This window comes from Bos grunniens, chromosome 19 (assembly GCF_055505025.1).
Source record: "Bos grunniens cultivar Pamir isolate PY7600 chromosome 19, Bosgru_T2T1.0, whole genome shotgun sequence".
In the NCBI taxonomy this organism is placed as follows: Eukaryota; Metazoa; Chordata; class Mammalia; order Artiodactyla; family Bovidae; genus Bos; species Bos grunniens.
In genome coordinates, this window is record NC_141183.1 from 56,619,741 (window position 1) to 56,634,333 (window position 14,593).

The 14,593-nt window shown below is 39.3% G+C and overlaps 1 protein-coding gene across 2 annotated transcripts in view; it reads right to left on the reverse strand.

Moving 5' to 3' along the window:
* Positions 1-14,593, reverse strand: part of ANKFN1 (ankyrin repeat and fibronectin type III domain containing 1) — a 480,938-nt gene that overhangs the window by 421,172 nt on the left and 45,173 nt on the right. Inside the window, exon 1 of one of the 2 annotated variants that reach the window (XM_086355668.1) lies at positions 8,299-8,385. The exons of the other annotated variant lie outside the window; for it this stretch is intronic. The gene's annotated coding sequence lies outside the window, so the exon portion shown is untranslated. Of the gene's footprint in view, positions 1-8,298; positions 8,386-14,593 lie in introns of those variants that run through there. 2 annotated transcript variants of the gene reach the window in all.

Below are 14,593 nucleotides of genomic sequence, written 5' to 3' on the forward strand. Positions count from 1 at the left end.
CTACTTAATTTTATAACAGAGATATTCAATCCTATGCAAGTCAGACATAACAAATAAGTAAATGAAAGGACTTTGTGGGAAAACTGAAATCCTCACACATTATTGATGGAAATGTAAATTAATGTGGCCACATCAGAAAGCACTTCGGCAAGTAGTTCCTTTAAAGGTTAAATGTAGATTTCCTATAGATCCAGCAATTCCATCCCTAGACATCTATGCAAGAGAAGTGAAAACATATGGCCCCCTAAATACTTGTACATGATTGCTCCCTGTAGCATTCATCATAATAGCCAATAGAGCAAACAATCTAAATGTCCATCAATTGGTAGGTGGCTTTTTTCAGTTTTGAAAAACGTATTTATTTTAAATGTTTTATTTTGTATTGGGGTATAGCTTATTAACTATTTTGTGAAAGTTTCAGGTGAACAGCGAAGGGACTCAGTCATACATATACATGTATATATTCTCACCTAAACTCCCCTCCCATCCAGGCTACCACATAACACTGAGCAGAGTTCCATGTGCTATCCAGTAGGTCCTTGTTGACTATCCATTTTAAATATTGCAGAGTGTATATGTCCATCTGAAACTGCCTAACTATCCCGTCCCCCCATCCCTCCCACCAGCAATCATAAGTTCATTCTCTAAGCCAGTGAGTCTCTTTCTGTTTTATAAGTTCATCTATATCATTTATTTTTAGATTCCACATATAAGGGATACCATATGATATTTTTCCTTCTCTGTCTGACTTACTTCACTCGGCATGACAATCTCTAGATCCATCCATGTTGCTGCAAATGACATTATTTCATTCTTTTTTGTGGCTGAGTAATATTTCATTGTACATATGTACCCCATCCTCTTTATCCATTCCTCTGTCAATGGACGTTTAGGTTGCCTTCACATCCTGGCTATTGTAAACAGTGCTGCAATAAACTTTGGGATGCATGTATCCTTTCATATCATGTTTTTCATATCATATCTGGATATATAGCCTAGAGTGTAATTGCAGGGTCATATGGTAGCTCATTTGTTTATTTTTGTTTTTATCTCCATTTTTTATGGAAGATGGATCAAAAAAGATATAACTGTGATTTATGCCAGAGAGTGTTCTTCTGCCTATGTTATCCTCCAGGAATTTTATAGTGTCTGGTCTCATATATAGGTTTTAATCTATTTTGAACTTATTTTTGTGTATGATGTTAAAGACTGATCAGAAATCTGTTGCATTTCTATACACGAACGATGAAAGATAAGAAAGAGAAATTCAATAAACAATTCCACTTACCATCACATGAAAAAAACACAAATAACTAGGCATAACCCCACCTAAGGAGACAAAAGACCTCTCTGAAAACCATGACATCATTGAAAGAAATCAAGGATGACATAAATGGATAGAAAGACATGCCATGTTCATGGATTGGAAGAATCAATATTATCAAAATGATTATACTACTCAAGGCAAACTACAGGTTCAATGCATTCTCTGTCAAATTACCAATGGCAATTTTTCACTGACTAGAACAACAATGGAGAAGGCAATGGCACCCCACTCCAGTACTCTTGCCTGGAAAATCCCATGGATGGAGGAGCATGGTAGGCTGCAGTCCATGGGGTCGATAAGAGTCAGACACAACTGAGCGACTTCACTTTCACTCTTCACTTTCATGCCTTGGAGAAGGAAATGGCAACCCACTCCAGTGTTCTTCCTGGAGAATCCCAGGGTCAGGGGAGCCTGGTGGGCTGCTGTCCATGGGTTGCGCAGAGTCAGACACGACTAAAGCAACTTACTTACCAGAACAACAACAACAAAAATCTCAAAATTTTATGGAAACACAAAAGACCCTGAAAAGCCAAAGAAATCTTGAGAAAGAAAAACGGAGCTGGAGGAATCAGGCTCCCTGACTTCAGACTATACTATAAAGCTACAGTCATCAAAACAGTACGGTGCTGGCACAAAACTAGAAATATAGATCAATGGAACAGGGTAGAAAACCCAGAAATAAACCCATGAGCCTATTACCAATTAATTTATGACAAAGTAAGCAAGACTACATAATGTTGAAAAGACTGTCTCTTCAACAAATGGTGCTGGGAAAAGTGAACAGGTACATATAAAAATATGAAATTAGACCATTCTTTCACACCATACACAAAGACAGATGGATTTAAAAAATCCCTGAAAATGGGTCATCCATACAATGGATAGCTATACAAGGAAATTTTATTTCAACAACAGAAAGTACTGAAACATGCAGGTGATGAACTGAGTTTTGAGAGGTTTCCATTCCTCATACAGGCCAATGCCTCCTATATAAATTAGTCAGCATATTTGGGAAACTGAACTTTCAATGTTGGTCTCAAAAATGCAGCAATGTAGGTAGTAGACAAGGTAGTAAAGAGACAGACCAGGCACTCTGACTCCAGCCTTGATATCCAGAGGTCCAAGAATTTCCCATGACTTAGAGTAGCCAGCAGCACTCTCCTTACAAGAATTAAGAAAACTTAGAATCCTTTGACTTAATCCCCAATGATAATGCAGATTTTAAGAATTATCCTTTCCTCTCATTGCTGGATCGTTAACTTCCTAGATATTAGATTTTTGAATTTTAATACTAGGTCCTTTATAACATGGACCGAACCAAATGAAGAGTGTATGTGACTTGGGGAGGGACAAGCCTTCAAATGAGCTCATTATTTTTCAACTAAATTTTTTCATTTTATTTTATTATTTTTTTAATTGGCAGGTAATTGCTTTACAACATTCTGTTAATTTTTATTTAAGAATTATATGAGTCATAAACTTCAAATTCAGTTATCTCCCTAGGGGTTAAAATTGTTTTGTTTGGCGTACATTCTTCAATTCAGATATAAGGACTGTTAAAAATATGTAATTTTGTTCTTGGGAGTGCAACTTACTTTTCTCATGCTTTATTTTGGAGACAGACCTGTTGCATTCACCAGGTTCTGCTTCCTATCCCATTTCATGGATAACAGGCTCAAGTCCCTGCAACCATTCTTCATTACAAGCAATGCTTCAGCAGATATTCTTGTCTGTGGATCTCCATACATATATGCTAGTGAATTGATGAGTCAATGAACACAATGTTTTAAATTTTAACAGAGCTGTATTGATTTCTGTGGCCACTGTAACAAATTGCCAGAAACTAGTGGTTTGCAGCAGCACAAATTTATTATTATACCTTGTTATATCTTATTATCTATATCTTATATCTTATCATTATATCTTATTATATCTTAAAGAGTTTTGCAAGTTGTAAGTCTGACATTGGTCTCACAGGGGTGAAACCTAGGCACTTAACACTGTAACTGCATTTCTTACTGGGGGCTCTGGGAGATAGTCCTTATCTCCACCTTTTCTAGCTTCTAAAGTCTGTCCACACTCCTTGGCTCATGGCCTCCTTCCTCCACCTCAAAAGCCAGCAATGTCAAGTGGAGTCCTTCTGGCATCACTCTGACCTTGCTTACATCATCATTTCTCCTTCTCTGACTTTGATTCTTCTGCCTCCCTCTTCAGCTTTTAAGGACCCTTGAGTACAGCTGGCTTCACGTGAATAATCCAGCATGTTCCCTAAATTAAGATAGTTGAGAAGCCAGTCTCCCAAGGTAAAAGAATAACACATACATAGGGTTAACAGGCACATGAACAGATGCTCAGCATTTCTCATCTGAGAAATGCAAAAGAAAATCACAATGAGGTATCATCTCACATCAATAAGAATGGCTATCATTAAAAAGTCTATAAATAAGGCACATTGCAGAGGGTATGGAGAAAACGGAACCCTCCTACACTGTTCATAGGAATGGAAATTGGTGCAACCACTATGGAAACTCCTTAGAAAACTAAAAATAGAATTGCTATATGATCCAGCAATTCCACTTCTGCTAAATATCCAGAAAAAAAGAAAGAAAACTCTGATATCTAAAAATGATATCTAAAAATGCACCTTAATGTTCACAGCAGCACTGTTTACAATTGCCAAGATATAGAAGGAACTTAAGTGTACATCAACAGATGAATGGATAAAGATGTGAGAGAGATATATATATAATTGAATATTATATATATTATAATATTATGTTATTATATAATAATATATAATAATTATATATTTAATATATTATAATTTTATTCATATATATTTCTATAATTATTATAATATATATAGTAATGATATAATAATTATAATATAAATATATATATAATTGTATATTATATATAATATATCTATATTATATTATATATCATAGATATATAATATAATTGTATATAATATATTATATAATATAATTATCTTAATTATATTATATAATGTATGCTGCTGCCAAGTCGTTTCAGTCGTGTCCGACTCTGTGCGACCCCATGGACTACAGCCCACCAGGCTCCTCCATCCATGGGATTTTCCGGGCAACAGTAGTGGGACGCCATTGCCTTCTCCCATATAATGTATATTTATATATAAATATATATTTATATTATATATAATATATAATATAATACATATATAATTATATTATTATATATATAATATAGTATAGATCTATTATATTATATATTATATTATATACAATTACAATATATTATAATAATATATTATTATAATCTATATCCAAAAAATGTATATCCAAAACAGAAACAGGTTTACAGACATAGACAATAATGTTAGGGTAGCCAAAGGGGATGTGGGGAGGGACAAATTAGAGTTATGGGATTAACAGATACAAAATCAAGAAGGATTTACTGTATAACTCAGAAAATTATATACATTATCTACAAAATCTATAATGGAAAATAATCTGCAAAAAATGAATTATTATGCTGTATACCTGAAACTAAAACATATTGTAAATCAAGTATACTTCGGTTTAAGAAAAGATCCACTGATTGACAATCTTATTCCATCGGCAAACTTAATTCCTTATTACTATATATGGACATCTTTGAGGAAGGGGCATTATTCTGCCAAGAGTAATATAGCTTTACAGTTGTGTATAAATCCCCTCACCACTCACACAGTATATGAAAGTACCAGTTTCCTTATATCCTCACTAATACTTGGTCTTAGCGAGAGACGGAAAATAAACTCCATAGTAGTAACCTAGCTTATAGTAGTCACTCAAAAATTCCTTTTGATTGAATAAATGAATGAATGCCCTTTAAAGTTGTGTTTCCCCTAACACTGAGTTGAGCATCTTGTCATACATGTGTTGGCCATTTGTACTTTCTTTCCTGTAAATTGCCTGGTCTTCACTTTTGCCCATTTTTTCCTTTGAAGCATTATTTCCTTATTAATTTGCTTATGTTTAAGTCATCATCCCAAATAAGACACAAAGAGCTTTTTCTGCAGACCTGTTTCTCATTACATTTTTCTTGAGAGGTGGAGAATGGTACAGAAAACATAAATATGGAGGCAACATGGACTTGCAGTTAGAGGTGCGGTTCCTAGGTTCAACTCTGTTGCTAGAGCAGGTGTGTGACCTTAAGTAAGGTCCCTTCTCTCTGTTTCCCTTCCACACAATGATGTTTTTACACTCCGTAGCCTCTAATACCGGAGAAGGCAATGACAATCCACTCCAGTACTCTTGCCTGGAAAATCCCATGGGCGGAGGAACCTGATAGGCTGCAGTCCATGGGGTCGCTGGGAGTCGGACACGACTGAGCGACTTCACTTTCACTTTTCACTTCCATGCATTGGAGAAGGAAATGGCAACCCACTCCAGTGTTCTTGCCTGGAGAATCCCAGGGACGTGGAAGCCTGGTGGGCTGCCGTCTATAGGGTCGCACAGAGTCGGACACGACTGAAGCGACTTAAAGGCAGCAGCAGCAGCAGCAGCAGCCTCTAATACCCCCATTCTGTTATGATTATCAGTTAGTTTACAAATTAAGGGATTATTTATCATTTCTCTCTGGTTAACTGAATCCTGAGGGTCAGTGGAATTCCACCCTCATCTCTCCCAGGCATGTAGTCATCTGATCTGCTCAGATGCCAGTTAGTCACTCAAATACCATTTACTCAGAGACTCTGTCTTTCCCTGTGGGTATGTGACTGTGTCTCTTCAACTTATGATAACAAATAACTGTCATCATAGCTACTATTTTGGCAAACTAACAGAGTCCAACACTTATTTTCCATGCGCTCTGCACTGTATTTTTACAACAGTTCTGTGAGGAGGCTAACATTAGTGTTCCCATTTTACAGATGAAAATGTTGAGATACGGAAAGTGGCATAGCACTTTCTGAGGGCAACGTGATGGTCTTTAACAATAGCAAAGTTTAATTGCCCATATAGTTTAACTCAGTTCATTCCTTTCCAGGGAATTCATTCTACAGAAATCTTACAGAAATGCATACACACACACACACACACACACACTTATGCCCACACACACATATTTGTGTGTAGGTCAGTATACATCTGGTATGTTTGTAGCAGTAAAGAAATGGAAACAATCTACACTCTAGCAATAGACAAACAAGAGATAAACTATGGTAATTATAGAATGAGACACTAGGAGATTGTTTAAAAGAATCAGGTGGATCTATGTACACTGGCTTGAGGAGGGCATGGCGATCCACTTTAGTATTCTTGCCTGGAGAAACCCACGGACAGAGGAGCTTGGCAGGCTACAGTCCATGGGGTCATACAGTTAGATATGCATATGACTGGAGTGACAGCCGGCATGCAGAAAGCACGAGGACATATTATTAAGTGAAAAAAAAGCTAAGCAAACCAAAATAATATACACTGTGATGCTTATTTACCAGTTTGGAATAATCCAATGTCATTGAGTGAATTTGCTTTTATATAGAATCTACAATTCTGTGTATTCTTGTATATTTTTAAGAAAAAAGTTATCTACAGGTTATCCACCAGCTACTGGTGGTTTTTCTGAAAGGGAAAGGAAGTGGATTTGGTCTGGGGGTATGGGTTAAAATTTTTCCTTTTTTTCCTCTATACATTTGTTCTGCTTGGCTATTCTACAATCATGTATTACTCTAATAGTTTAAGAAGTTAAAGTTGGAGTGAAAAGAAAGAACCAGAGGCTGTAGAAAACTGACTTTCGTAGAAAGCAGACTAGCTCTTTGTATTAATGACTCATAAAAACAGTAAATCAGATTAAAGGAGCAACCACAGCTAACCTTTCGTCTTCACCATTCTGGACAGAGGCCACCTTTCAGGAAGTCAGGTCCCTCAGAAATGAGCTTACTGCATTCTTTAGCCCATGAACAAACTCCAGAATTAGACAATGCATAACTCATCCTGGATTTGTAAAAATAACTTCTTGCTGTAATAAAAGACTCTGGCCTTCATTGTAATAGCAATTGCCCTAAATGATAATTCATATAACACTAAAACCATTTGATTTTGGACAATGAAATTCCAAGAGTGGATTGAATCTATGAAGCAAAGACAATTTCACCTGTAGTTAGCTGCCTGAGGAGTTTGCCCTGGCTTTAAGTCAAAATATATGTCCCAGAGACTATGCCCTAGATTCGGACCATAGGCTCCGTGCTCTGATGACCAGTTCCATCCCTGATTCAGTGGCTGGGCTGCCAGGGGAGCAGCCATTCTGCTCATAATGCTTTCAAGCTCTTCAGATTTAATGGAATAAACTCCATGAGTTTTGCCCCCAGGGCCTTCTATCTTTTAAGCCTATGGGCTCTCTCCCCTCATGCCCAGAGCAGAGCCAAAGGTGTGGCTCTATTTTCTTCTTCATCTCTTTTTGTTTGCTTGCTTGTTTTATTTTTCCTCCTGTATGCATTTGTATCAAGAGATTTGTTCCCAATAATCCAGCTTTGTGGCCATAAATATTTTTTGCTAGTGATGAGAAGTGTTGGTTTAAACACTTACTGGTATGACTTTTAAGTATGTCACGCTGCAGCCTCAGCAAAAGTAAGATCTTATTTCAAAGAGAGAGAGATTCATAGTTGCCCAGGGAGAGCTGTAAGCCCCGACTAAGGGGCATTTGAGCAGGTCTGATAGATCTGTGCCTGGCAGAGACTTAGAGAAGCAGCTCACCAGGTTTTTGTAGATCAGGGTCCAGTTAACCAGAGAGAAACTACTTGTGGAGGTAGGGAATGTGGGGGTGAAAACAGGCAAACAGCCAGGAGCACAGAGATTTGGGTCCCCTCCAAGTCACAGGAAGGAAGAAAATGGATGCTTATTCAAGTTTGAAAGGCCAGCAGCAAGAATGCCAAGGGGCAGGGTGTGTGGGCTGACAAAGGAGACCAGGAGCCAACCCCTAACCCTGGGAAAGAAGGGAAGACTTACCCCAGGTGCTCAGGATGGCCAGGGTCAGCGCCCAGGGGCCCGAAGGCTGGTCCTCCGGACTCCAGGGTGAAGTTGCTCAGCTCTGTTTATACTCCTCACCATGGTTCCCAACCAGGAACTGGGAGCTCTCTGCTTTCTCTGAAAACACAGACGCTGCAGTGGCAGGCCGCTCGGGCACTGCGTGTGCAGGGGACATACCCCTGCTAGAAGCGTCCTTGTAGCAGGTGAGGAATGGCACTTTAGGCTGGCACTTCTTTCCCCTTTCCTTCCCCCAGGAATCTATTGGGGCTGGTACTTTGTTGCCTGTAGCACGGTTTGAAGGAAAGAGTTCAAACCGAGTGTCAGTGGATCCAAATTTTATTCTTGGCCTTCATTAATTCACCACAGACGTATTGAGTGTCTATGTTATACCACACACTAGGCTCTGGAGTTATAAAGTGAACAAAAGAGAGAAAGACACACCTGAATTCACAGGCCAGTATGGGAGACAGACTTTAATCAACTAATCCCACAAGGAAACATAATCATGGACTGGGTGATGAAGAAAGGTCTTCAGGCGATGCACTTAGAATGGGAGCAGAGGAAGGAACACATAGCCTGATAAATCAGGAAGGCTTCCCTGGAAAGCAGGGAAAAAAAAAAAAGTAAAATTAACTAGATGGATGCAGAGGCAGCATTCTAGACAGAAGGAATAACAAATGCAAAGACCCTGAGATAGGAAGGATGGTATACGATGTTTAGGAGAGAAGTCCAAGTGGTTAGCATATGACAATTAGAGACAATCTCAATCTGAAGTTGAAGCCTGGCAGGGTCAGCCACGCATTTTTTATTTGTTTGCTTGTTTTAATAATAGGAAATTTCAATTGACCAACAATATTGTTAATAGAAGTACTCCTTGCAAACAAGAACCACAAACTAACCAACCTCTACTAGCCTTTGGGCTTCCCTGGTGACTCAGACAGCAAAGAGTCTGCCTGCAATGCAGGAGACCCAGGTTCCATCCCTGGGTTGGGAAGATCCCCTGGAGAAGGGAATGGCTACCCAGTCCAGCATTCTTGCCTGGAGAATTCCATGGAAAGAGATACCTGGTGGGCTACAATCCACAGAGTCACAAAGAGTCAGACATGACTGAGCAACTAAGCATGCACTGGCCCTGAGATAAAGGAAAGTTCAAACACGTGACATAGAAATTCTGAATTCTTGTAAAGGGGCTGTTGGTTGAACTACCTGCCTTTGTATTCTAATATGAACACTCTCCAAGCGGTGAGCCCTTCTAATTAGCCAGCTGCTGCTGCTAAGTCACTTCAGTCGTCCAACTCTGTGCGACCCCACAGAAGGCAGCCCATTAGGCTCCCCCATCCCTGGGATTCTCCAGGCAAGAACACTGGAGTAGGTTGCCATTTCCTTCTTCAATGCATGAAAGTGAAAAGTGAAAGTGAAGTTGCTCAGTTGTGTCTGACTCTTAGCAACCCCATGGACTGCAGATTACCAGGCTCCTCCACCCATGGGATTTTCCAGGCAAGATTACTGGAGTGGGGTGCCATTGCCTTCTCCGAATTAGCCAGGCACTGTGTAAAACATGTTATATTCATTATTTCATTTAACCCTTTCAATGATCCCAGTTGGCTATTTATTAGGACTGTTGACATATATTCCTGATCTCTCCCTTTCTCAGGATAGAATTGATGTGATAGAATTATACTTCCCACCTCCTTGAAGTTAAGTATGGCCACATGACTAACTTTAGTCAATCAAACAGAAGGCAAAGTATGTCATTTTCATGGAGAAACATTTAGTTGCCAGTGTTTAAGCCTCAACCTTTCCTTTTAAGTGCATTTCTAGATCATTTGAGTACAGTCCTCAATCGGTGGTAATTTTGTTCCCAGGGAACATTTGACTATGTCTGCAGATAGCTTTGACTGCTATAATTGGGGGTGGAGGGGTACTACTATTGACATCCAGTTTGTGAAGGCCATGGATGTTGTTGAATATTCTACAATGAAGACAACAACCGCCCACAGCAAAGAAATATCCAGCCCCAAATGTCAATAGCTTTGTGGTTGAGAAAGCTTGGTCTGGGTTGAGTCTCCATCCTCCTGGACTGCTGAGTAACCAGGAACAGCAAGTCCACTCTGCTGGTGGGTACTAACCACCAGCTTTGAGTGAAAAACACACCTTTGTTGTGTTGAGTGACTGACAAATGCAAGATGCTTGTCACCCCAGCATAAACTTCTCACTCCAGCATCCATCATGACCAATACAATGATTGCTCACATCTTGTAAACCAAGAATCTGAGACTCAGAGATGGTAAGTAAATTGCCTGAGGCCATACAACTAACAAAGCTTGGACTTTTACACAAATTATTTGGATTCCAAGGCCTATATATTAACCATTCTATTAATGATTAACCAAATGTTAGTCATTAAGGATCCTGTTCACAGACCCCAGGGGAAAATGGAACTTTAACTAAGATCCATGATCCCCTCCTAAAGGAAGAAAATGGCCTACGAAATTGTTCTTATTTATCTGAGAGCTATTTGTTGAAGGAATTTGAAAAGATGTTGAGTAACAGATTTAGCTTGTACATGAAGATGACATCTCAAAATTTCAGTACTTTGCTTTTGCTCCATGAAATTTCTTTTTTTTTTTTTTTTTTAAATCAGGATACATCGCCTTCTCCGAATGATGCCAGTCATCTAAGCACCACTCGGGAACCCATTCCTTAAAGACTTTCCTTTGTCAAAGAGTTTACTGCAAGACCCTGGCTCTGAGTTTGGAAAGAAAAGTCTTGATGGCATCTGGGAGAGAGAAAACTTAACACTGAAAAAAATGTGTAACTCCATGAAATTTCTTATACATACATGAACTTTTCCCCAATCCTAATTCTAGTGCTTTGGAGGTTCTCATTACCTACAGAAAAATTAGGATTTTCAGTCACTGTTCAGCACTTAGGAATTGGGTTTAAATGCCAGCCTGCCCTTTCCTGGCTGGGTTATGAAGTTACTTAACCTCTATGACTCAGTTTCTTTGTCTGTAAAATTAGATGGTGTATCAATCTCATAAGATTGTCGGGGGATGTTGCCATCTAACTTTCTCACATAGTAAGTATGATATAAGCATTTATTAAACAAGAGAATTTTTTGGTAAAGAATTAAATGAGAAAAGCAGAGTTCAAGAAAAGAAGTCCCTGTTGCTGTCTAGGATGATGCAGTGATCTGATTATCTCATCAAAGGGCTGTGGTTGTACAGTTGCAGCCCATCTATTTGAAGGTGGCTGGTAATGTCAGAGACAGTATTGAAAGGAGTCACCACTTGGGCCAGCTCTTTGGGAAAGAGTAGGAGTTAGCTGGTGTCACAATTCAATGGCATCTTTGGGTGAGGTGGGGTCATGTCCCCAGGTAACAAGCTCAGATTCTGGATGAGATACAACACCGCTGCTAAGTCACGTCAGTCATGTCCGACTCTGTGCGACCCCATAGATGGCAGCCCACCAGGCTCCCCGGTCCCTGGGATTCTCCAGGCAAGAACACCGGAGTGGGTTGCCATTTCCTTCTCCAATGCATGAAAGTGAAAAGTGAAAGTGAAGTCGCTCAGTCGTGTCCGACTCTTCACGACCCCATGGAGTGCAGCCTACCAGGCTTCCCTGTCCATCACCAACTCCTGAAGCTTGCTCAAACTCATGTCTGTAGAGTCGGTGATACCATCTAACCATCTCATCCTTTGTTCAATTACTGCACAATTTTACTTATCTCACATGCTAGCAAAGTAATACAATCTCTTAAAAATAGAGAAAACAGAGCTAGACACTGAAGCTGTGGAACATGGGAGCAAGCAATGAATAATTTCCCTGCGTTCATCCAGGTACTGCCTTACATGACTTGTCCTGGGAAATTCACTTTTGTGACTTTAAAAACCAATGAGAATTAAAAAAAAAAATTGTGGTTAGCCATTTGCCTTCTTTTGGGAATGTGGGTAGAGCTCTTTTGATAAGGTTTGCAACTCCCAAGATGGGAGGGGCAGAATCCCATCTCCACTCATGTTTTGAGTTCTTGGGCATCCTGAGTCCTCAGTAGGTCTTTGGGTCTCTCAGGGTTGGCCACTTAAGTGCAGCTTCCCTATTTCACTCTCAGAGTAGCTAGTGCCTAGGCTCCAAGGTCTTTTCAGCAGCTGAGTTGCCTTCTGTCAAGGCTTCAGGGTGGGAGGAAACCAACGCCTCCCAAATTTGATCTCTGACATTGAAGAAAAGGAGAACCTTGCCCTTGGATTTTCTTGAGGTTATATTTTTTGGAGCAAGGCTTGAGACACACGCAAAATCAGTTTCATGGGATGCTCCTGAGCACAGCAAGAAGGTGAAGTGGGTGTTTCAACTTATAGTTGGGTAAAAATTTCTCAGCTCCATCTCTCTCCAATAGAGGAATGCCCACTGCTTCAGTCACTCAAGTAAGAGATTGCCCAATAATAACCATTTATATTTCACTTTATAAATTCTCAATTGTTCTCCCTGGAATTTTTTGTTTATTCCTCATCAAAATCCAGAAGGAGGATTTGGTAGGATTGTATAGACTTCAAGATGAAAGTTTTGAGGAAGAAACAAATATTGTTCATCCTAGATGAGAAGATGAGAAAACTGAGGTGCGGAAGAGGAAAAGGCTTTCCAAAATCCTATGACAGAATTATAACTGTCCTGGAATCAGAAAGTGAGATTTAAGATTCAAATCATCAATCCAAGCTGCTAAAAGATGAGCCCACTGATTAATACGGCATCATGATTATCTAGCAGTTAAATCAGTTCACAAGCATCCATATCATCTGTAACCAGGAAAATGCAAATTAAAGCAGCAGTGAGATACTATCACACCCCTGTTAGGATGTCCCAAATCCAGACCCTTGACAACATCACATGCTATTGAGAATGTGCAGTAATGGGAACTCCCATTCATTGTGGACAGAATGCAAAATGGTGCAGCCACTTCGGAAGACAATTTGGCAGTTTCTTAGAAAGCTAAACATACTTTCACCATTCAATCCAGCGATTGTGCTCCTTGGTACTTACTCAAATGGACTGAAAATTTATGCATATGGATGTTTATAGCAGCTTTACTTATAATTGCCAAAATTGGGAAGCAACCAAGATGTCTTTCAGTAACTGAATGGCTAAACTGAGGTACATACCAACAAGAGAAATTACTCAGTTTTTAAAAGAAATAAGGTCTATAAAACCATGAAAAGACATGGAAGAATTTAAATGCGTATTACTAAGTTAAAAAGTCAACCTGAAAAGGCTGTATACTGAATGATTTCAAGCACAAGATAGTCTGGAACAGGCAAAAGTATGTATAAGGATCAGTAGTTGCCAGGATTTATGGAAAGGAGGAAATGAGATAGGCAGAGCACAGAGGATGTTCAGGGCAGTGAAAGTTCTCTGTATTATACTATGGTGATGGATACATATTATCTTTTTTGCAAAACCCATAGAATGCACAACACCAGGAGTGAACCATAATGCAAACTATGGACTTTGGGTCATAAAGAAGGGTCAGTTTTAACTAATGTACCACTCTGATGGACGATTCAATAATAGCAAAGCCATGCAGGTGTCGAGGCATATGGCAAAACTCTGTATCTTCCAACATCACTGTGAACCTAAATTACTCTAGAAATAGTCATTTTAAAGAGGAAATAACATATAAAAGAAACTATTATGTCTTTATTTTTTAGTAAGTAGGTTTTTTTTTTATATAAAAGGCAATAGTTTCTATTCTATTCTATTTCCTTTTAAAAAGACTATTTTTAGAGCAATTTAAGGTTCATAGCAATGTTGGAAGATACCGAGAAGGAAATGGCAATCCACTCCAGCACTCTTGCCTGGAAAATCCCATGGACGAAGGAGCCTGATAGGCTACAGTCCATGGGGTCGCAAAGAGTCCGACACGACTGAGCGACTTCACTTTCACTTTCACTTTGACACAGGTTAAAGTGCTGCACTCAATATGCCAGCAAATTTGGAAAACTCACCAGTGGCCACAGGACTGAAAGAGGTCAGTTTTCATTCCAATCCCAAAGAAGGGCAATGCCAAAGAATGTTCAAGCTGCCGCACAATCGCATTCATCTCACATGCTAGTAAAGTAATACTCAAAATTCTCCAAGTCAGGCTTTGACAATATGTGAACTGTCACCTTCCAGATATTCAAGCTGGATTTAGAAAAAGCAGAAGAACCAGAGGTCAAATTGCCAATATCGATTGGATCATCAAAAAAGCAAGAGAATCCAAGAAAAACATCTACTTCTGCTT